Source organism: Pinus tabuliformis, chromosome J (genome assembly GCF_031772625.1).
Source record: "Pinus tabuliformis cultivar Carrire ecotype Pingquan chromosome J, CPIR1, whole genome shotgun sequence".
NCBI classification, from domain to species: domain Eukaryota; kingdom Viridiplantae; phylum Streptophyta; class Pinopsida; order Pinales; family Pinaceae; genus Pinus; species Pinus tabuliformis.
This window is the reverse complement of record NC_142295.1, coordinates 1,013,177,246-1,013,200,662: the sequence shown is the minus strand read 5'-3', so window position 1 is coordinate 1,013,200,662 and position 23,417 is coordinate 1,013,177,246.

Here is a 23,417-nt window from a genome sequence, read left to right as displayed (position 1 = left end):
ACTGACAAAGGATATTGTCTGGAGGTCACCGTAACTATTTCTGATACCTTTTCCCATAGTCTTTGGCCGTAATTATCCCAAACTATCTTTAAAAGGCCCTTATCCTCACTTTCTTATATTTTGGTGTCTAGTCCTAATCACCCGGAGTGGAAATACCTGGATTCCACTTGTTTGGTTATATCTTTAGGGATTTTTTAGTGAGTTCTCTCTACTCCTATATTTCAATAAGTTTTTATTTTTTGAGTCTTTAAAAATTTCTCGTAACTTTTAAAAGTCGCTGATCAACAAGTTCGTCGATCTAGGAGGCATCATGGGCTTTCACCTACGAGTGTTGAGCCTTCATCTAGAAGGCATAGGAGTAATTATGTTGGTGATTTTCAACCAGTAGCACCTGACATATCAGAGATTATTCTAGCTTTAGGGTCTCTTATTTCATAGGGTGAACCTAGTGCGGTTCATAATTTGGACAGAAACGCTTCTGTCCTTGCTAGGATTCTCTTCTAATCGAAAGATGAGATTGATATTAAAGACATTCCTGAGTCCCTCATGAATCCTTTAACACCCATTCCTTCTCATATTATGCATGTTTTATCATACGTGAATACCTCGACTCACAGGCCAACAAGATCTATTCACTCTCCTTCTTTTTTCCATATGGCGAATGTTAGTGGCGTAACCATGGTTGTGGATACTTTTGGCATGTAGACCGCTCCTTCAGTTGTAGGAGTGGGTATTATTGCTATCTCTACTATTAAACCTAGTACAATATTTCTTGGCTCTACCTCCATTTCAGTTCTGAGTGGGGGCACCCAATCTTTCGCTTATTTCACCAGTACATATCCTTTCGATATGCCACCAGTATTTTGTGAAGTTTTGTAACTTTGAGTTTGGATCAGATACCTTTTGCTGAAGTGTTTGGTTGTTCTATACATTTGGAACAAAGAGTTGTTTTTAAGATCCACTATTTTCATTGCTTCATTTGCATTCTTTTTGTTTCCTCTTGATTCTTTGAGAAAGATTTGAAATTTTGGTTCAGTGAAAGATTTTGGTTTTCTGATATCTTTTATTTGTTGAATCTCTTATTTGTCCTTTAGATAAGGTTATTAAAGTGTTTTTGATATTTTGTTGGTCTTGTCATTTTGGTGATTGTTTAGGGCCAATGAAATTTGGTTTCTTTTTGCTTGATTGTGATCTTGAGGTCACTAGTTGTTTCTACTTCTTGAATCTTTTTATTCAAAGCACTTAAAAGGAAAAAGTGAAGAAACATTTGGTTTTTGCCTTTATTTTATTTGATTTTATATTCTTATTTATAAACAAGAGTGAAAATCTTTGTTTGAGGTTGGAATTTTCTTTGCTTGAGAGATAATTTTCTTGGATGTTTTTTTCTCCTTGTTTGGTGATCCAAAATGGACTTTCGGATAGACTCCTAAGTCTAAGTGTTCCTCACAGAGGAAAATTAAAGTCCAAGGAAGTTCCTATACATAGCCCCATTGCAGAGATCTTTTCATTTTGAATCTACTGCAACTTGAATGGGGAAAAGTGGACTCAGGATGCAGAAGTTATTGCTCAAAGAAGATGCCCTTTGTTCCTTAGAAAAAGAGGCAAAATCCCCTAAAAATAAGCAAAAAAACCCTTATAAAGGGAAATCGCATCGAACCAGGGAAAAAGAGCGGACTTAAGAGGAAAGGGGAGAAACCCCCAATCGCCAATCCCGACATATCGGATCAGAGGTAGACACATATGTGATATCGAGACCCTGGATCTAGCAATTGCGATCATGCGATACGTCGATCTTCGATGATCATATCAGTGAATCGGCATCGGTGATGCAAAGAACCCCAGGCCGAGCAACATTGCGATCACTGAAATCGGTGATTGGAGATTGAAGACCCCTGATGCCGATAAAAAGGTTGGACCTGATAAGCTTTCAAAGCCTGATTGTATAAAATTTCAGGTCCGGGAATTCAGATTTTCACGAATTTCTTGTGTATTTGGGATTTTACCCAAAACACAAATGCGATGCAATAAGCAATGAATCTAGACTTGAAATGGTTTATAAATGCAAATGTATATTATTTGAAGCCCACCATAAAGCCATTCGATGGTATTTTTAGTGATTTAATGTATTTTTATAAATACAAAGGAAAAGTGAATGGGGCGATATAACAGACTTGAAAGGGTTTTATACATAGCAAGATGTGTTTTGAGTTCCGTAAAGGTGGATTTTGGGCGGGCCTCAAGCGGAAAATGGTTTTGGGCTCGCTCCTTCTGATCCCATGTAGTGAATGACGCATGGCTTGGTAGAGGAACATGGAAACCGCCTTTTCGAGCGAGTAACCCTTGTACTCCTAAGCCGCTCGAAACTGCATGGTGACCGTTGGATCAAGGATCCCATATATCGATGGTGGAGAGCACGATAGCAGCCAAAGACGGACTCGATGCATATTAGGGTGGATGTGATATAATTTGAAGTCTGATAGGCTGCGTTTCAACGGATTTTCCCGTGTTTTACAATGTTTCTTTGTGTAAACAGGGAACAATTGTTTCTAGTGGATTTCAAGCGCCAATGGTTCCTTCCGTTACAAAATAGGTGGCCACCATCCCTGAAGGCATTTAGAAATGATTGCTAACGCTCAGAGGGGGATTCGAGTGGACAGAGCCTGAGAGTTAGAGAGCCCGAGAAGAGGAAATGAACAGATAGCTCCGATTGGCTTTAAAGCCATAGAATGACAAAGACAGAGGTGGTGTGGCTAAAACTAAGAATAAGCAGGCAATGCAGAAGCAAAAAAAGAGCCAAAGATGAGAGCTAGAAAGCCGAGAGCTTCAAGAGCTAGGGAGAGATGGTGTTCTGAGCCCATTGTTCCTGTGTAAAACAGTGGAGTTGAGCCAAATAGCTTGTCAAAGGACTTTTCCAAAATCGTCGAGAACTTAGTCGAGTTGACTAAAGCTCAAGGAGATGTAGCCCAAGAATTTTGGGTGAACTCCATATTAAGTTGTTGTCCTATGTGTTTATTATTTGCTACACTGTTTGCATATTACATGTATTTACATATCAACACAAACAACAGAGTTTAAAGCACATAAATTATTTAAATAACCATAAGAATACACCTTATTTTCAAGCACCTATTTAATTCCGCATTGGTTAATCATAAATACTTGGGAATATTTGAAGCTTTGGAAGTGGGAGAGGTTCTTGAAAGTTATACAAGAAGCCTAAGTTCCCCATTTTCAGATTAGGTGGTATCAGAGCCTAAGTTTTATTAAACCCACCTTCAAAGGAGGCTATATCAAAATGCTTGATTGACAGAGCAAAGATTGCTTGTCTAAATGGTGTTTAAACAGTCAGAGGTTGATTGTATACTTGTTTGCAGATTGACTATTGTTTGAGTTTGTAGAAGTGAAGGGAAAGCTATTGGTAGCTCAGTCTAGGAAGGACAAATAGGAAGAAGGGCTGAAGGCATTCTTCTATCCAAAAGGACCTCAAAGCAATCCCTGAAGCACAAGAGGTTTGCTACAAAAGATTTCTTAAATAAGCTCCTTATTAGTCTTGTTTGAAGTTCTTGGTTCATTGGCATAATGACAACTTCCTCATGTGTATCCTCAAATTCCTTCTCCATCACAAGACTCATTGATGGAGACATGAAGCAAGACTTGTTTATTATGATGGATAAGGTGGGAGAAATGTATGAGGATGGAAGAAAGAGCAGCATACTTAGACAGCAGTTGAATTCCATGAAGGAAGAGAAGCAGTTTCTTTCTGACAGACTACAGGAAATGGAGAGGGAACTTCATATTGTAAATATGAACCTGAAGAGAATGCATGAGTTGGAGTCATAGCTCTTTGTTGCCAAAGAAGCCTTGGTCAAGTATTAGCTTGAAGAATAGGTAAACCATCCCAGTTTTTCTTCAAATTCTTTTGAGAATGCTTATATTGGTTCTTTTGAAAAACATATTAGAGGCATACGTTCCAAGCTAATGTCCAATATGGGCTATGAAGGAAAGGGCTTGGGAAAGCATGCATAAGGTATTTTTGAACCAATAATGGTTAATGAAATCCCTAAGTATTTGGGTCTTGGCTATGGGTAGTCTTATGGAGAGAGTTCCAAAGATGCCATGAAGACCATTAGAACAGCTCCATGAAGGAGTTGCATTGCAGAGTGTGAAGATTGTGTTCAGGAGGAATGCAATAGCTTGAAACATCACTTGCAGGATGCAAGTGTTTAGAAGCACACACTTGAACCAGAGAGTTGTGGAAATTATGAAAGCATTGAAGATATTGAGGGTGTTCCAAAGGGAGACACTTCTTCAGTTGCTTCACCTCCTCATGAAGGCAATAAAGGTAAAAGAGGCAGGTATAAATCTGGTTCTAAACATATTCCTTTTGATTTTGCAAAGCATGGTAAATTTCCACATAAGCATGGGAGAAGCATTGCATGTTCCTTTTGTGGTTTGGATAACCATCATGTTTCCAGATGTTGGAAGATAATGGCCACATACAGGAAACTTTTTAAGGAGAAGAAGCAGAAAGCCAAAGGTTAATTGGACAAGGAAAATCATGTTGTCAAGAGGATGCACATGTGTTTCACTTACTGCCATAAGCAAGGTCATCTTGCTGAAAGGTGTTGGACTCTGAATCCAACAATGCTTCCACACAAGCTGAGGAAAGTGGAAAGAGAAGATGGCAGAAATGGAAAGGAAGTTTCCATGAATTAAGTGTCTCAGGATGTTCACATGTTGATACTGATGTGAAGATAAAGGAAAGACCTTGGAAGTCGATTGGTAAGAAATGGCTAGAGTTCTTTTCCAATTAAGGTTGCATGTCTATTGATGCATCTATTTTCATTTCTTTGTTGATGAGATGCAAGTTGCAGGACTTTATAAAGAAGGTGAATGGGAGAAGTTGAGTAGGAGACTCACTTTATTCTTGCAACATTATATTTCGTTTCAGCTTCGAAAGTATGGTGTGCTTAAGTGAAAGTTGAAGGGTGAAATGCATGCATAAGCATGATGTGCATGAACACATGGATGTTGATGTTTTCCTTGTTTTGAACATGTATGTGTAATTAACTTATAGGGTTGATTACTTTGACATGCATGTGATGCAATGTTGGCTTGGGAGAAGTTAACTTGGTCTCCAAGATGGAGATAATAATGAAGTGTTTCATCTTTTGAAAAGATTCCTAATGGTTTTTTCTACATGCTTGACTTGAAGAGTCATTTGTTTAAATGCGTGTTTTGTGGGCTTGTTATCTAGTCCATCATTTGTATGCAAGTGTAAGACATGGAGGTGTTCACAAGCTGTGAAATTTATTTCTTTTGTTGAATCAGGAGTTTAGGCCATCCAGTTGTTGTCTGTATTTCTATTGTTGTTAATAGTTGTTGTTGATAGCTTTTCAAACATATACTAATGAAAGTTTTGTGGAATAGATGAACTTCACATTTGTTTGAGCCAACTTGGATCAATGATTAGGGCAAAGAAGTTCAAAACACCTTCTATTACTATTTTAGCAGAAGTTCTGCAAGAAAGCAAGGAGGAAGAGAGTTCTTCCTAGGAAGACCAGCCCATCCAGGAAGGGAAGTGGTCAGAGACTTTGGTTCAGGGGAACTATGCAAGGCAAGTGTGTGGAGGCTGAAAGAAGAGGGTGTTGTTACTCTCAGGTACTTTTCAAATCAGTATATCAATATTTTGGAGACCAAAAGTTCTTTTAGTGGGAAGGCGTGATCCAAAATGGATTTTGGGATAGAATCCTAAGTCTAAGTGTTCCTCACATAGGAAAATGAAATTCCTAGGAAGTTCAGGGACATAGCCCCATTAAAAATATATTTCCATTCTAAATCTACTGAAACTTGAATGGGAAAAAATGGACTTAGGATGCTGAAGTTATTGCTCAAAGAAGATGCCCTTTGTTCCTTAGAAAAAGAGGCAAAATCCCCTAAAAATGAGCAAAAAACCCTTATAAAAGGAAATCGCATCGGACCAGCGCAAAAGAGCGGACTTAAACGGAAAGGGGACAAACCCTCGATTGCCAATCCCCGACATACCAGATCGGAGGCAGACACATATGTGATATCAAGACCCTGGACCTGGTGATTGTGATCATGCGATACGCTAATCGCCGACAATCGAATTGGTGAATCGGCATCGGCGATGCATAGAACCCCGGGCCGAGCGACATCGCAATCACCAAAATCAGTGATCAATGATTGACGACCCTCGATGCTAATAAAAAGGCCAGACCCAATAAGTTTTCAAAGCCCAATCGTATAAAATTTTAGGTGCGGGAATTTGAATTTTCACGTATTTCCCGTGTATTTTGGATTTTACCCAAAACACATACGCGATGCGATAAGCGATGAATGTAGACCCGAAAGGGTTTAAAAATGCAAATGTATATTATTTGAGGTCTGACATAAAGCCATTTGATGATATTTTTAGTATTTTAATGTATTTTTATAAATACAAAGGAAATGTGAATGGGGCGATATAACGGACCCGAAAGGGTTTTATATGCAGCAAGATGTGTCTTGAGTTTTGTAAAGGCGGATTTGGGGTGGGCCTCAAGCAGACAATGGTTTTGGGTTGGCTCCACCCAATCCCACACAGTGAACGACACGTGGCTTGGTCGAGGAACAAGGATACTGCCTTTTTGGTCGGTAACCCCCGTACTCCTAAACTACCCGAAAATGCATGGTGACCGTTAGATCAAGGATCCCATAGATCGATGGTGGAGAGCGCAATAGCAACCAAAGGCAGACCTAATGCAATATTAGGTTGGATGCGATATAATTTGAACTCCAATAGGCTACATTTTGGTAGATTTCCTGTGTTTTACAGTGTTTCTCTGTGTAAACAGGGAATGACTGTTTCTGGGGGATTTCAAGTGTCGATGGTTCCTTCCATTATAGAACAAGTGGCCACCATCCCTGAAGGCATTTATAAATGATTGCTAATGCTCAGAGGGTGATTCAAGCACACAGAGGCCGGGAGCTAAAGAGCCCGAGAAGAGGAAATGAACAGACAACGCTGATTGGCTTTAAAGCCACAGAATGATAGAGACTGAGGGGGTGTGCCTAAAACAGAGAATAAGTAGGCAGTGAAGAAGTAAAAAAAGAGCTAGATCTAAGAGCCAAAAAGCTGAGAGCTTCAAGAGATAGGAAGATATGGTGTTTTGAACTCATTGTTCCTATGTAAAACAGTGGAGTTGAGCTAAAGAGCTTGTAAAAGGACTTTGCCATAATCCAAAGAGGCTAGTCGAGTTGACTAAAGCTCAAGGAGGTGTAGCCAAAGAATTTTGGGTGAAATCCATATTAAGTTGTTGTCCTATGTGTTCATTATTTGCTACACTATTTGCATTGTTAAATGTATTTACATATCAGCACAAACAACAGATTTTAAAGCACATAAAGAGTTAAAATAACCATAAGCATACACCTTATTTTCAAGCACCTATTTAATTCCGCATTGGTTAATCATAAAGACTTGGGAATATTTGAAGCCTTGGAAGTGGGAGAGGTTCTTGAAAGTTAGGCAAGAAACCTAAGTGCCCCATTTTTAGATCATTTGGTAAAATTTTGACTTTAGGATATTAAAAGAGCACATTTGTGTGTTTATAGCATTCCATAGAATCTTGCACTTAGGCATTCTACTATGCATTAAGTAGTTTGCATTTTAGGAAGTTCTTTTTAGTCTATTTATATAGATGATGAATGTGTGAACATGTTTAAAAGAGAATAAGATTTTTTTTCTTTCATAGGTTTCTCGTATAACCCTGTAGAGATCACTTTTCATTGAAGAAATAGGAGTTTCATTTCACATGTAGCCTAGTTTTATATTTATTTTTTTCGTGTCAAAACATTAGAAGTTTCACTTCTGCTATCCCTAACTTAAGTAACAACCAATAAAATCAAGCGCTTAATTTAAAATGAACTAGATTTTTCTTTTTGTCATAGATATATCAACTAGTCTAGGGAATTTAGGACCTTGAAATAGGTGTGTGGATAGTAAAATATCCAAGGCCAATCTAAACTAAAACATATAAGTTGATTAAAGAGTGAAAATTTTAGTCTCGTTAATCTATCCGGGAAAGCTTTTCTAACACATGAGTTAAGCATGAGTACAAGTGAAGATAGGGACACATAGATAACCCCTCTCCTACTTGTTGGATCCCATGCCCAGGATTGTTCGACTCAGATTCTGATTACGAATTGGTGAACTTAGTTTCCTATCCTAGGGACCACACAGGTGACTACAGGGGGAATACCCATGGTACTTGAGAGAAACATTTTATCACTTTCATATTACTTTTGGAGGGTTCCCTTGTGAAGATTGGGTACTTACAATGACAAAGGCTATTGTCTGGAGGTCAACATAACTATTTCTGATACCTTTGCTGGTAGTCTTGGGTCAAAATTATCCCAAACTATCTTCAAAAGGCCCTTATCCTCTCTTTCTTGTATTTTGGTGTCCTATCCTAATCAACCAGAGTGGAAATACCTAGAAGCCACTTGTTTGGTTGTATCTTTAGGGATATTTTAGTGAGTTCTCTTTACTCCTAGATTTCCATAAGTCTTTATTTTTTGAGTCTTTAAAATGTTCTCTTAACATTTAAAAGTGGCTAATCAAAAGGTTCATCGATCTAGGAGGCTTCATGGGATTTCACCTGTGAGTGTCGAGCCTTCATCTAGAAGGCATAGGAGTAGGTCTACTAGTGATTTTCAACCAGTAGCACCTGACACATAGGATATTAATCCAGCTTTAAGGGCTCTTATTTCATAGGACGAACCTAGTGTGGTTCATAATTTGAATGGAAATGCTTCAGTCCTTGCTAGGGTTCTCTTCTAATCGGAAGATGAGATTGATATTAAAGACGTTCTTGAGTCCCTCATGACTTCTTCAACACCCCTTCCTTCTCATATTATGTACGTTGTATCATACGTGGGTACCCCAACTCAGAAGCCGACAATCCCTATTCACTCTCCTCTTTTTTTACAAATGGCGAATGTTATTGGCATAACCATGGTTGTGGATACTTTTGGTGTGCAGACCCCTCCTTTAGTTGTAGGAGGGGATACAATTTCTATCTCTACTATTACACCTAGTACAGTAGTTGTTAGCTCTACCTCCATTCCAGTTCCAAGTGAGGGTGCCCAACCTTTCGCTTCTTTCACCAGTACCTATCCTTTTGATATGCCACCTAGTGTGATTTTTCTAGTTCTCTCAACCTTTCAATCTGTTTTTTCCACATATATGACTTTTATGCCAAGTGGTTCAACATCCTTTTAGGCAAGGAAAATTTTAGGGGCTAATATTCATAGGTGGGCTAGTTTTCCATGTTTTTTCCAAAAAAAAGATTTGCAAATTTCCATTTTTTCCAAAAATAATTTTCCCACATTTTATTGTATAAAATTATTTTACCCTAAAAATTTCCAAAATTTTATATAGACTAATATAAAATCAATAGAAACCTAAAAAAATTTCAAAAATATTGCCAAAATTTTTACAATTTGCATATTAGGGACTAGTAAGATTCACCAAGGTTTATAAATTTTAAGATAAACTTCCATCCTTAAAATATTCCTTGCATTCAGGGTTTTTCTTTTGGAAGTGGTCATATCCCTCCTTCCAATCCATTTTTGAACTTACAACAGGCTCAGAATGTTAATCCTTTCCAAGGAGGTCAAGGATGGCCAAATCCTTCTATTAGTGGGTTAGTGGCTAGGAATTCATCCCGTTTATTTTTTCATCGAGGGAGTGTACCCTACCCTTCTACCGGGACCTCACAAGTCTTTCCTTCATTAGCTATTGGATGGAATCCTTATCTTGGTTATCCACTTCTTTGAATGTATAGCTAGGTCGAAACTATCCTATGTATGATAACCCTGTGACGGGAGGTGGATACCATCCGAATACTTTTGGGCCATAAGTATTTCCTTATAGTTTGGCTCCTTCTACAAGCAATCCATGGCAACCTAGTGCCTCGCCAAATCTAGGATACTCTCTCAATAATATTGGAAATTCTTATCTTGGTGGGTGAAATTCTCCGGCTCCTCTGTGCTTATAGTTCCAAGCCACTTTAAAATTGCCATTTGTTTTGAAGTTGACGAATGATATGATCCAATACAATCCATCTTGGCCTCCGGTTCCCACAAAACTTCCACCTGATATTCCAAAATTTGAAGGGAAGTCTAGGGAAGATCCAAATGACCATATAACCACGTTCCACTTATGGTGCTCATTGAAATTCTTGGTCGATGATTTGATTAGGTTGAGATTATTCCAATGCACCCTAATTGGAAATATTACAAAATGGAATATTGAGATAAAAGGGGTATCTTTTCTATGTTTAGCGAGCTGGCTACTATGTTTTTAAACCATTTTCAATTTCATGTCTGATATGATGTCAGAACTGAGATTTTAGCCAGTTTCCAACAAGACAAAGCAACTCATATTTCTTACCATATCCAAGAGTGGCACAGAAGGAAGAGGATCATTAAGGATTATATCCCTTATGAGTTCCTTCTCAAATGGTTTTTGAAATATTTATAGCCAGAAATTTCTACGGATGTTTCACTCTCTGGATTGTTCACTTAATAACATGTCATATTCAGATCCTAACACTTAGACCTTATATATTCTCAATCCATAGTCCTCTATAAGATTTTTCTTGACACTCCTTGATCAAATATCGATCTAGCCAAACCCAATTTGGGACCCCATGTTGATGGAATTGTAGGATTGATCGATAGTAGCATGACTAACCTGCTAAATCAGTTGCAGTAGTTGTATTTACAATCTACTTCTCTAGCGCATGCATCGTCATTAGTGCCTATGCCTTCCCAACCTTTAGTAGTCATTGTTGGTCAATCTTCAAACACCAAAGGAGACCAACAATTATATGGGAAGAAGAAGGGATGTGGTAAGAAGAAATATAAGGTTGGGAAAGGGAATGAAAATAAATCTAGTAATGATACTAGAGAGGGTAAAAAGGAATAAATAAATAAAGTAAAATTCCCTTGAAATTTATGCAGCGGGGATCATCTTACCCATATTTTCCCTAAGATTCAGGATGTTGAGTGCTTGTTATCTCAGTAGGGTTCTTCAAGTTCCCAAGTTGTGTTAACTAACTCTTTTCCCCAAGGGAAAAAAATGTTTTTTGATGCTAATCTTGGTACAGGAACCCCCATTGGGGGAAACTAGGAACGATAATCTATATCAAATGTCTATATGGTAAGGTCCCATATTGATGTTGCTACAAGATCACATGATTATGGTGAACTAGAACCTTCTAAGGCTAAGAGTGCTTGCGATATTCCAGAGGCACTCCATATTGAGAGGCATGTAGTTGAGCCTATACCTCGAATGCCAAAAGGCTCTGCAAAGCATTTGACTAATAATCCCAATGCTAAGGTTGTCAATAGCTACTCTATTATTGAAGATCTGGCTCAAATCCCTTGTGCGGTGTCAGTCTTAGAGGTACTCCAATCATGTCCTGAACAAAGGAGTTTCTCATTGTGATCAAAGTAGTGGATCTAAAAAAACTCTTTCGTTATAACTATTGATATGTTAAATGCTAAGAAGAGACTCACTCATCACATGGATTTCCAGATTAAATCTACATATCAGAAAATAAATATCTTTCAAATTGGAGTCGATGAAGGTATTTCCAAATTTGTCATGTTGATGTCATGTTGGAAGGTTATCGAATCTCTATAAGTTATTCATTTGCCTACTATCCTTACCGCATTTGATGGTTATTCTCATAGGCCTCATGTAATTATTCCACCCTTTCTCGTCTGTGTTGGGGGAAAGGTTGTCAATGTCGAGGTAGAAATTGGTGATGCCAATTTGGATTATAATTCGTTGTTGGGTCAAAATTGGGTTTATGCAATGGATGTTATTCTTTCACCATTGTTTCACTTCATATGCTTCCCCCATGAAGGGAGAGTTGTTACAATGCATCAAATGGCTTATTATCCTAATGATCCCAATGCATCTTCTGATTCTACCATCCCCTTGGTGAAAAATACCAAGCAGCCTGTAGATAATTTTGGAGTTGGAATGTATTCCTCATTGATGGGTACTTTTGATATTCCTTCTCCTATTTCTCATATTAATTCCATTTCATCCTCCAAGGTCACTCCTCAAAGAGGTTCTTTCAGAACCCATTATTTTTTTGACCCTTGGACTCTACCCTCCTCTACTACCACATTTGAGGAAGGGAAAGTAGGTGGAATGGCGTACCATATATCTGCAACAAAAATTGAGTACCAATCTATAATCACTTCTCTAGATTCCGATCCCATTCCTCTCTCATCGGAGGATGTGGATTTAGATGTGGCTACGGTCTAGACTCTTAACTCTACTTCAGTTATGGACTGGTTTGAGATATTCTTACCATCTAAAGAGGCAATCCTAGAAGCAATGACTGGTGTAGAAAGAGAGTGTGATGTCTTGCATCATCGGTCAAATTTTCTACCTAACTTGCATCAACTTGAGTCAAATTTGTCTAGTCCTTCTTCAACTGGAAGTGTTCACAACATATTAAATCCTTTGGCCTCAACACACATTTTTTCCAAAGTTAATATGTCTAATATTTCAGAAACTATTTTGGTGAACATCTCCAGGAATCACAATATTATCAAGAATGTCTTCATTGGAGCTGCATGTCCCTGTGAAGAAATCAAGATTTATACCAACCTCCTTAAATAATTTAGATATGTGTTTGCTTGGTCTTATGAGGAAATCCGTGGAATCAATACATCAATAGTTGAACATGAGCTCAATGCTTACAAAAACACTAAGCCTATATAACAAAAGCTTCGACCTGTAAATCCTAGGAAAGCAACAACTATTAAAGCTGAGGTTGAAAAGATACTTAAGGCGGGTTTCATATACCTAATTTCATTAATTGAATGGGTCTTGATTCGAGTCCCTGTTGATAAAAATAAAGGAATGATCTGTGAAGCATGTACTTTAGGGATTTTAATAAGGCTTGTACTGAATGTAATTTCCCCTCTCTGTTTATTGATCAGATCATTGATGAGTGTGATGGAAATGAGGTGTTCTACTTCATGGATGTTTTTTTGGGATATAATACAATAACTATCCATCCTGAATATCAACACAAGGTAACATTTATTTTCCCTTGGGGTACATTTGCATACAAAAATATGCATTTTGGCCTTAAAAATGCTGGAGAAATGTTTCAGTGGGAAATGTCTTATTCTTTCCATGACATCAATCACATTATAGAAGCACGTTTGGATGACCTAGCTACTCGTTCTTTAAAGGGAATTGATCATTCACATCACCTTCATGTGGTTTTTGAATGATGTCGTTACTATAAGATCTGGTTGAATCCTAGTAAATGTGTTTTCTCTATCACATCTGGTTGGTTATTGGGGTTCACAGTATCTAATGAAGTGATTAGTGTTGATCCCTTCATGGTTGAGGAAATACTTAAGTTGCCTCCACCGTCAACAATTCATCAACTTCAGAGTCTCCAAGGTAAAGCCAATTTCTTAAGGAGATATATTGTAAATTATGTCGAGATTACAAAATGGTTTATGAGATTACTGAAGAAAGGAGTCCCATTTTTTTGGGATGAATTCTCTTATCACTCCTTCGATGCTTTGAAAAGCACATTGATCTATGTTCCTCTTTTGAGTCCACCCGATTATATCAGGAATTTCCTGTTATATCTTGCTGCGAAAGAATCAACCATTGGTATGGTTCTTGTTAAGGAAGACCATGCTCTTAGAGAGCATGTCATTTACTATATGAGCCGAGGCTTAGTTAGTCCTGAACTTCAGTATTCTCATATAAATAAATTAGCTTTGGCAGTAGTTCAAATTTTCTAGTGACTTCATCATTATATTCTTCTTAGAAAAAAATTGTGTTGGCCAATGTCAACCCATTTTACCTTTTCCTCAGTAGGCGAGTGATTCGGGATAAAAATAACAAATGGATTGTTATCTTAGAGGGATTGGATGTTGAATTTATGTCTGCCAAATCTAAAAAATATTTAGTATTCGCAGAATTGATCTCAGAGTTTCCTTGTGAAGAAGATGTTGTTTATGAAGAGTCATTTCCTGATGAACATCGCTTCCTCATTTCTTCACAAGATCTTTGCTATGGAGACAAAATATATCTAGAATTTGAATTTTCCTCTAGCTTTTTGAAGGATGTATGTAGAAAATTACATCACCTAGCCAAAAATTATATTATTATTGGTGACACTTTGTATCGTCATGAGATTGATTCAATCCTTAGACATTGTTTAACCTTAGAGGAAGTTGAGTCTTTTTTAAATGACTCCCAAAGTGGAGCTTGTGGAGGTCATCTATCTAGGATTCCTACAACCCAAAAAATATTTCATGTGGGCTATTTTTGGCCCTCGATTTTTAAATATTGCATGGAAATATTTCAAAGGTGCCATCCTTGTCAAATATATATTCGGAAAATGTGCGCTCATCCAACTCCGTTTTTCCCCGTCATCATTGTCGATCCTTTCAAAAAGTGGGGTATTGATTTTACGACTTGTAACCTGGCTTTGACAAAAGGTCACAAGTAAATTATCGTAGCAATGGACTACTTTACGAAGTGGGCTGAAGCTATGCCTACTTTCGTAAATGATGGTGAGACAACAACTCTTTTCCTTTTCAACCAAATAATTTCTCATTTTGGTATTCCAAAGGATATTGTCACTAACCATGACAGTCATTTCGAGAATAATATGATGGCTGAGATGGATTTAAATTTTAGATTCTAGCATGAGTGTTTGTCTCAATACTATCCTCAAGCTAACGGTTAGGTTGAAGACGTGAACAAATCCCTCAAAATTATCCTGTAAAGGACAATCAATAAATCTAAATCTAATTGGCACATCATGTTATACACTACACTTTGGGCATACTGGATGTTGGTTAAGACTGCCATGTGTTTTACACCTTTTTAGTTAGTTTATAGATTGGAATCAATATTCCTTGTAGAATGTGTGATTCAATCTCTTAAATTAGGAGTTGAAATTCTTCCAGACACATATTGTCTTGAGGAATTCCTTATTCATTTGGAACATCTTGATGAGAAACATTGAGATGCAGCCACAATAAATGAGGCTCATAAAAAGAGAGTAAAAACCCAATATGACAAGAATGTGCATCCTAGGGTTTTCTCCAAAGGTGACCATGTACTGGTCTATGACCAAGATAAAGACACCTTGGGGGTAGGCAAGTTCAAACCTATGTGGTATGGTCAATTCATCATTAGAAAGGTCTTGAATAAAGGTTCCTATGAGTTGGTTGACTTTCACGGAAATGTGTTGTCGAAGTCCATAAATGGGCTCTATATTAAGAAGTATTATGCCTAGGCTATTGCCTAGCATTTTCTTTATTTCAAAAATATTTTGCATAGTTGTTTATTTCTATATATGGCTCTCATGGTGATGGTGGTTGTTTGGTTTTCTTTGGCAGGTGTCAATGAGCGATTTTGTATCTAGGATTCGCTGATGGTGCTAGTAGACATACTTGGAATTTAGCTTCCGCTGCTTGGGTACTATATTATCCATCTGGTCAGTTGTTAATCGCAAGAGGTAGATGTATTGGTCATGCATCCAATAATATGGATGAATACAATGCTTCATTAATTTATTATATGAAGCAATATCTTTTGGTATTGAATAATTAGTAGTTTATTTCGATTCACAGCTGGTAGTGTCTCAACTAAATAGCATATATTGTGTGAGAGATCCTTTATTACATCACCAATTTCTAAGAGTGATATTATTACAAATATCATTTATTTTTATTACTTTCATTCATATTCCATGATCATAAAATTCATTTGTTGATTCTATAGCTAATCAAGCATTAGATTGTGATATCAATAGTTCATCACACTAAAATCAAAATACCATGAAATAATTTGTATATATGATCAAACCATTGAGAAATTGTCTATATATAAATAGGAATAATATGTTCAAAATATTACAAAATGTGGATAAATTTCCTAAAAAATTAGGGCTTGAGCCCAACCATGTCCATAAAAGATCAGCCATCTAAAAACTAAGTCTATGGAACCTGCCCTAGATGTGCGTCACAGAAGAATACGATGGCATTTTCCATTCATCAAAAGAGTCACACTCAATCTCATGGTACTCCTACCACCCACCTTTGAACACCCTTAGGGAGGTCCTCTATAGCTACCATTTGAACTTGGTGAGTTAAACACTCAAAGTTCCTTTTCACTATATGTAAGACACTCTCTGTCTGAGATGTTGTTCTCTCCTCATCTCTCCCACGACGCCTATGACTAGGCATAACCTCAACTCTTACTAGTCCAACATGTGCATCATGATCAAATAATTTGGTAATATTTTTGTTTTCACAAAAAAATATTTTTTAACTTCTTAAATATCATATTCAAAATAATAATAAAATTAAATAACATAAAATTTTAAAAAGTTTACCCATGTCATCCCATGCAGTGCCCTCGGGAAGGGCTATATCTGGGTCCTCTCGGTAGTCTATGAATTTGTATGGATATTCATCTATATCTATGATATGTGCCTCCCACCAAAGTAAGAAGTCATCATCAAGTTTTGCTCGGGTGACATCACCCCTGCCTAGTTTCTTGATCATATCTAACCATCTAGCCATCCTCGAATCTCTAGGACTGCTGATGATGGTGGACACTGTGGGTCACAGTGCTAGTAATATCTCAAGGAAGAAGGGGAATAGTATGCTACCATAGCCAAAATTCTTTGCTTTCCCTCGTCTCACTGAAGCTAATTTCTTTTTTCATACAAGTCAGGAGGCATGTGCACCAATCAAATACTTTCGAATAAAGGAACTCTACTTCCAAGAACATGGATGGTCGAGAGGCCTTGTGTTATAGAAATTTTTGTGCCTTACAGCATTGAGCATGAAATGTCTATAATCTAAGGGATCCAAAGTCCCTAAACATGTTGTTCCTACCCCTAGAGGAACAAGGCTAACAAACCACAGCAATTCACAGAAGTTCTCCACCAGAAACTGCTCAAAAACAAGTCAATTCAGGATCATTTCAGTGGCTCCACTAGCTGTTTGCGCTGAATGTCAAAGCCAACACTGGCCACCTGCGCTGAATGTCAAAGGCAACACTGGCTACCTGCGCTGAGCGAGAGTGGACATGTGGCAAGTTCATTTCTCAAGGTGTCAAAACCCAGGAAGCTTCCAAAATGACACTTGCCTCAGGGAATTCGACTGGTGATGAGTAAGAGGTTCCAAATCTCCAAGTGGAAGCAAGAACCTCCAAGTGGAATCAAGAACTGACAGAGGGAGAGGACACTAGTCAGATCTCAAGCTGACTCATCCTCTCTCCAAACATCTATATATGGATCTCTCCTCCATGAGATCTAGAGGCTGGAATTTTGTTATTGCAAAGAATTGCTGTTGGTTTGAGATTGGAATCATTGGGTGCTTAATGCTTTGAAGGGGGTGAAGATAGGAATTCCATTCGCTGGGAAGGAGATGTTGGATTGGAGCCCTCTAGGTTGTATCTCTTCCTGAACCTTGTTATTCATCAATAAAGCTATCTTGGTTTCTCCTATATACTGATGTATTCTTGATGTATGATTGCATTAGTATGTTTAGTTTATTTCTAATCCTGAACTAGTTATGAATATGAATCCATGTCTTGTGTAGTGTTCTCTTCTTGTGATCTTCCAGAAACCTCTTGAAGCTGGGCGAGCGAGAAGGCAAGTAGCTGGGAACTCTCCAAGAGAAGAGAAACCGGATCGAGGGACAAACGGAAGACACCGGTTAGTCCATCCATCTCTCTTCATTCTTAATTCATAAAGGAAGAATACTAGAATAGCTGTCTCTGTTTGTTGCTAAGGCACTGTCACACCTTAGGTGGATAGGATCATCCTGCATAGGCATTTTTCCCCACAACAAATTGGCAACTCCACTGGGGAGATTTGTTTAGTCATTTTATTTGTGTTTCCATCATTGTTTGTTTCATAGACTCGACAGCAACAATCGAACTGCATCTGCTTTTCCCGGATGCAAAGTAGACAGTTGCTGCTTTGATCCAATCACTGGACTTGTCTATGATCTGAACAATGGACTCACAAATGATTTGATGATCCTTTGTGATAGATCTTAGTACTCCCTCAAAGCATCCCTTTGATTGCACCTTGCTTGTTGTTTTTATTTGGCCTGAAACAATAGATTAAATAGCAATCTGTGACCCAGAACCCAGTGAGAAACGAGAGTTTCTCCTTCAGCGCAGATCCTGTGAAGGGATTCTGCATTCCAACGCAGGTCCCGTGAAGGCTACCTGCACTGAATGTCAAAACCCCTGTGTTGGGGTTGCGCTGAACCAGTTTGGCCTTGTGCAGCTGGGGTTCTCTGCTCTGTTTTGCCTTGTTTTGGTCTCTGATTTTTGCAGCCTGTAACCAGCATAGGTACCAGTCTAATAACTCCTTTTCTCTGCTTAAATTCTGCCTCCTTTTGTACAAAAAGACTATGAGTGTTTTTATGTGTTTGTGGCATCATTTACAATTTTCCTTTGCATGAGTGAAATAGTGATCCTGTAGCCCTTGATTCAGATCTGTTGATTAGAAGAGAGTTCATTGGCTGTTTGCAGTTGATTATACATTTTCTTTTGCTTATTGGATTGAGTTTGTCTCTTTTAAGTGTCGAAACAAGTATTCATTTCGAAAATCGTTAAGTGTTGTAATCTCTTCTACCCTCTCTGATTTCGAAAAAGTAAACTTGTTTGTATTTGTCATTTAAAAGCAAATTCAAAGTTGTACAAAAAGCTTTCTTTGTAGGCATCAATACTAAGAAAGCGGAAAACAAACACCTGCATTGTGCATTTGCATCTTGATAGTTTGCATGTTTGATTTAGGAAAAGTGCATTAGAGTGTGCTGATTGCTCTTTGAGAAAAGATGGTGTCTTTCTTTTCCCTTAGTAGCTAGGATTTTCAAAGTTGAAAAGATATAAAGCTTGCTTATCATCTTTAGACTCCATTTAGGAATTGCATCATACATCTCATGGTGAACCTTGAAAGGCAAACTTCTAAAAAGATCAACTTAAAATAAATTGAATGAACTTAACAACGCTTTGCAACATAACGCACAACATAGAGGTCTAGGCTAGAGACGTGTTCCGGCGTCGTAAAGCCTGGTGACTGTCGATCTCGTGGATGGTGGGTGATTCCTCCTGAGGGACGATAGCGCCAGTACGGATTGTGCTCCCACGTACCGTCGCGTATATATTGGGAGACCCCTATAGGCATAAAACCTTTATCCTTAGGAAGCCGTGTCGGCCGCCCTACTGATCGCAATGCACTGAACACAGCATTCAGGAAGATCGACCGCCCGTACCCTAAAAATTATTCTGTGGTTTTGCGAAAAGTTTGGCACACCCTCTGCCTAGAACTCCAGAGCAGTTCCTTTTGGCATTTTTCAGACTCTATAACGGAAAAAGTCCATTCGAGCATTTGTCACTTCGGGCTCGTTAAAACATCGAAGGAGACTAGAGTCATCTTTAGCTTTTTCTCGACTCTTTAAAAGTGAAAAAGCAAGTTGTGTCTAAAGCGTCTAAAAAATTCATTTAATTTGGAAACACACTTTCCCCTTTTGTATTTTGGTTGATCGAGTAATCGGCAATCGTGGAAGAAAGTAAATTGAAACCCCGTCGTTCGCGGAGGCTTACGAATCAACCGTCTTTGTCTCTGGAATCAAAAACAGTACGGACAAAGCGAACTCGTTTAACCGGTTCGAAATCTCCTATCAAAGTTAGAACAAGTGTTCCAACGACATCTGAGATTCTGGTTACTCCAAACATTTTTGGAAAACCTCCCTCTATAGAAGAAGTTCAATAGCCACAGAGGGACAGTAACACTGATCCTAGTCTGGGAGCAAATACTTGCGTTACTGAACCAGTTCCATCTGTAACCGGCTCAGAGAGTCTTGCTCCTCAAACAACTGTCGCTGTCGATTCAACCCCTTCTTCGGCACCAGAAATATTTTACGGACCTGACGGTCTTCCCCTTCCACCTGGTTTGATTGCGATAGAGGAAATTGTAGAAGATCCGCAAGCAAGCACTCCAACTCATTTTGGGGTCGGGGTCACTCTATTTCCTTCGACATCAGAAGTTAGTCCATCACCAGTGGAAGTTCCTGTAGAATCGCTAGGCAATCTATTAGATAGACTCAAAATGTCTGAACAACCGTCAACATCTAGGACTGTGTCGAATGACACAGCGACAGCAGAAGCCCCTGTCGTCACTTTGACAATGTTTGCCGGCGTACCATCTGTCCCAACTAGCTCACAACCGCTAGAAGGAGTCCACCCAGGGACTATTTCGACAGTGTGGTCTGTTCCAGTTTGTACCTCTGGAATAATATCCGGCAACTCTTATGTTGAAACTCGCCAGATTGATCCATTTGGAGGTCAATTTGGGCAATCCAGTCCCCAAGGACAAACAATCCCCTTGAGTTCCGGATTGCTACCGTATGGGGGGCAGTATGCCCTTTCATTACCCCCTCCGGGAGGGTATCCATACGGGAGTTCACAACAGTATTCAGGTTATACTGGAATTACATCGAGTGGTTGGGTACCTATGCTACCTCAACAACCAAGGGTTGTATATTCTATGCAACAGTGTGTACCTATGTCGAACATCCCGACCACACTGGCCATTGTGACAGTGTCGCAAGTTCAAACATTGCCTGTTGTATGTCAACCTCAGATTTCTCAAGTTGTAATGCAACAGCCCCTTGACCCTGTGAAACAACCACAATCGCCAACTGGTGGGGCAACATAGGTCCAAACGAGTACAATTACCCCACACCTTGGTCCAACGGTTAGTATAGCACAGTAGAACATGGCTTCACAACCGTGGCTGGTGCAATACCAACAACCACAATTCCAGCAAGTGTACCAAGGTTCTGAGCAGTAGATCTTTGCGAACAATGGACAACCGTACATTCAAAACGGTCAAAACCAACCGCTTGACAGTGGTCAAGTCCACCAACCCTATCAGTCGTACCAACATCAATTACATTATGCTGGTATGCAAAGGCCCACTGCTCAAGCGATTCCATCGTACCCTGGGTATGCTTCACCTAACCTGAATCAACAGTTACCATTCGTGGCAACTTTAGAGTTACCCGATTTACACCGGTTAACCAACGATCTGATTGCTTACGCCCCTTGGTGGCCAGCGATTCCTCACAAACTTCCATCGGACATTCCTAAATTTAATGGAAATCCAGGTGAAGACCCATCGAATCACGTGATGACTTTTCATCTGTGGTGTTCATCAAACACCTTAAACGATGATTCAATAAGACTTCGCCTTTTTCAGAGGACGTTAACGGGTCCAGTGGCAAAATGGTATTTGAATTACCTAGAACCTCGTTCGACAATTTCAGCTCCCTAGCCACGACTTTCTTAACCCATTTTCAATTACCAATAAGGTATGAAACAGGAACAGAAATCTTAACCAACTTCAAGCAGACAATGGCCACTCATATATCCGATCATATACATGAGTGGCGTCGTCGTCGTAGGATGGTGAAAACGTACGTTCCCGATCAGCTGTTAGCTGAATGGTTTATCAAGTCGTTACTTCCTGCCATAACGGAAGATGTGGCCAAGGGGGGAGTCGTAACGGAGGAGCAAGTTATTGCTCGTGCAAAATATCTAGACTTAGTCTACACTCAGTCTGGCACGCTCTACGACAAAATACCTGACGCCCCTAGACCGGAATTCTCAATTCCTCCTCCTCCTAAATCAAATAGTGACTCTCATGCCAGCGATGGTGTGATTGGCACGACAAACGCGAAATCGAAAAAGGCTTCGTCTAAGAAAGCCCGTAAGAATTCAGATCAAAATGCAAAAGAAGAAATTCTTGCTTCGGAAGTAAATGTCGTATCAGTAGATAAGGGCAAAGAAACCAATCAACCAGGAAGCAAGAAGAAGAAAAACAAAGGGAAGAAGGAGAAACAGGGTGAGTCATCTCCCGGAAAAACTTCTTTTAATCCTCCTGGAAAAGGGAAACCAAAAAGTCCATGTCAAATATGTGATGAGGATCATTGGACAGGAAATTGTCCATACAAAGCTGAGCTTAAAAGGTTCTTCAAAAGTTCGCAAACCTCAGCTGTGTTAACTGATCCGTTCCCAAATCCAGGTCAAAATCTGGTTGATAGTGGAAATGCTTCCCCGTCGCAAGTGCTCATGTTGTCGGTTTCAAAACAGCAGAATGATGCTTTGATTTCGACAAGGAACAAAGATTACGGGAATCCGCAGCTGTCGAACGGCAAGGATAAAGATCAACCAAGCAGTTCGACAACAACTTCGACAGAAGTTGTACCACCCATCATTCCTGAATTAACAATAAAACCGCCAAAGGGAGTAGTACACAAGTCGACATTTAATCCTCGCGCCAGAGCGGCGCAGCATTATAACATAGTGGAAGATTTGGCCCAATCGCCATCCGCTATGTCGACTCTTGAAGTACTACAAAATTGTCCATCCCAAAGGCAGGCCTTGTTATCGGCTATTGGTGGGGTTGATCCTAAGGATTCCAATCTTTTATCCTTCGACCACAAAGGATATGATCCTCAGTTACCAGCTCAACTAGCTTTCCTTATTCAAGTGAAAGCCCTCAACAAAACTGTTCACCAAACAATTATTGATGAGGGGGCATCTACGTGTATTATGTCGATGAGTTGCTGGAAAACTTTAGGGTCTCCGACCTTGTCGCGATCTTCGATGACATTGAAAGCACTCGACGGAAGGACCTATACCCCGTGTGGTATCCTTAATAACTTGAAAGTTTAACTGGGGGGAAAAACAGTAGAAATAGATGTTGAAGTCATCGATGGGAATCTTGACTACAACATCCTACTAGGAAGACCGTGGATCTATGCCATGGCAGCTGTTGTGTCGACTTATTTTAGGAAGATTGCATTCCCTTTTCAAGGAGGGATTACGATCGTCGACCAACAAGACTTCCTCCCTAATGGCTCACAAGTTACAGGAAGCATTCCCATGATCCATGGAAGCAACCATTCGCTTCAAGATATCGGAGTAGGCCTACTGAAAGACCCCACATTAATGGAAACTTTCGCACTTCCACCTCCAATCTATATAGGAGAAGTAGCATTGGTAGGAGCCTGCAACATGATATCTTCTACGAAGATCTCAGAAGACGATATCGACATGGATCATGAAATGGTTTTGCCCCCAAGCCCTATAGAAATATTGTAGCAATCAATGTTTCGGGCATGGGAGGCAAACCCAAATCAACGCTCATCAAGCGTTTGGGTAGATAGGTCTAGAGAATATGGTACCCCATTAGATCCTTGGTCGAAAGTACATGGGACTGATGAAGGAATCCTACAATCAATGTTGA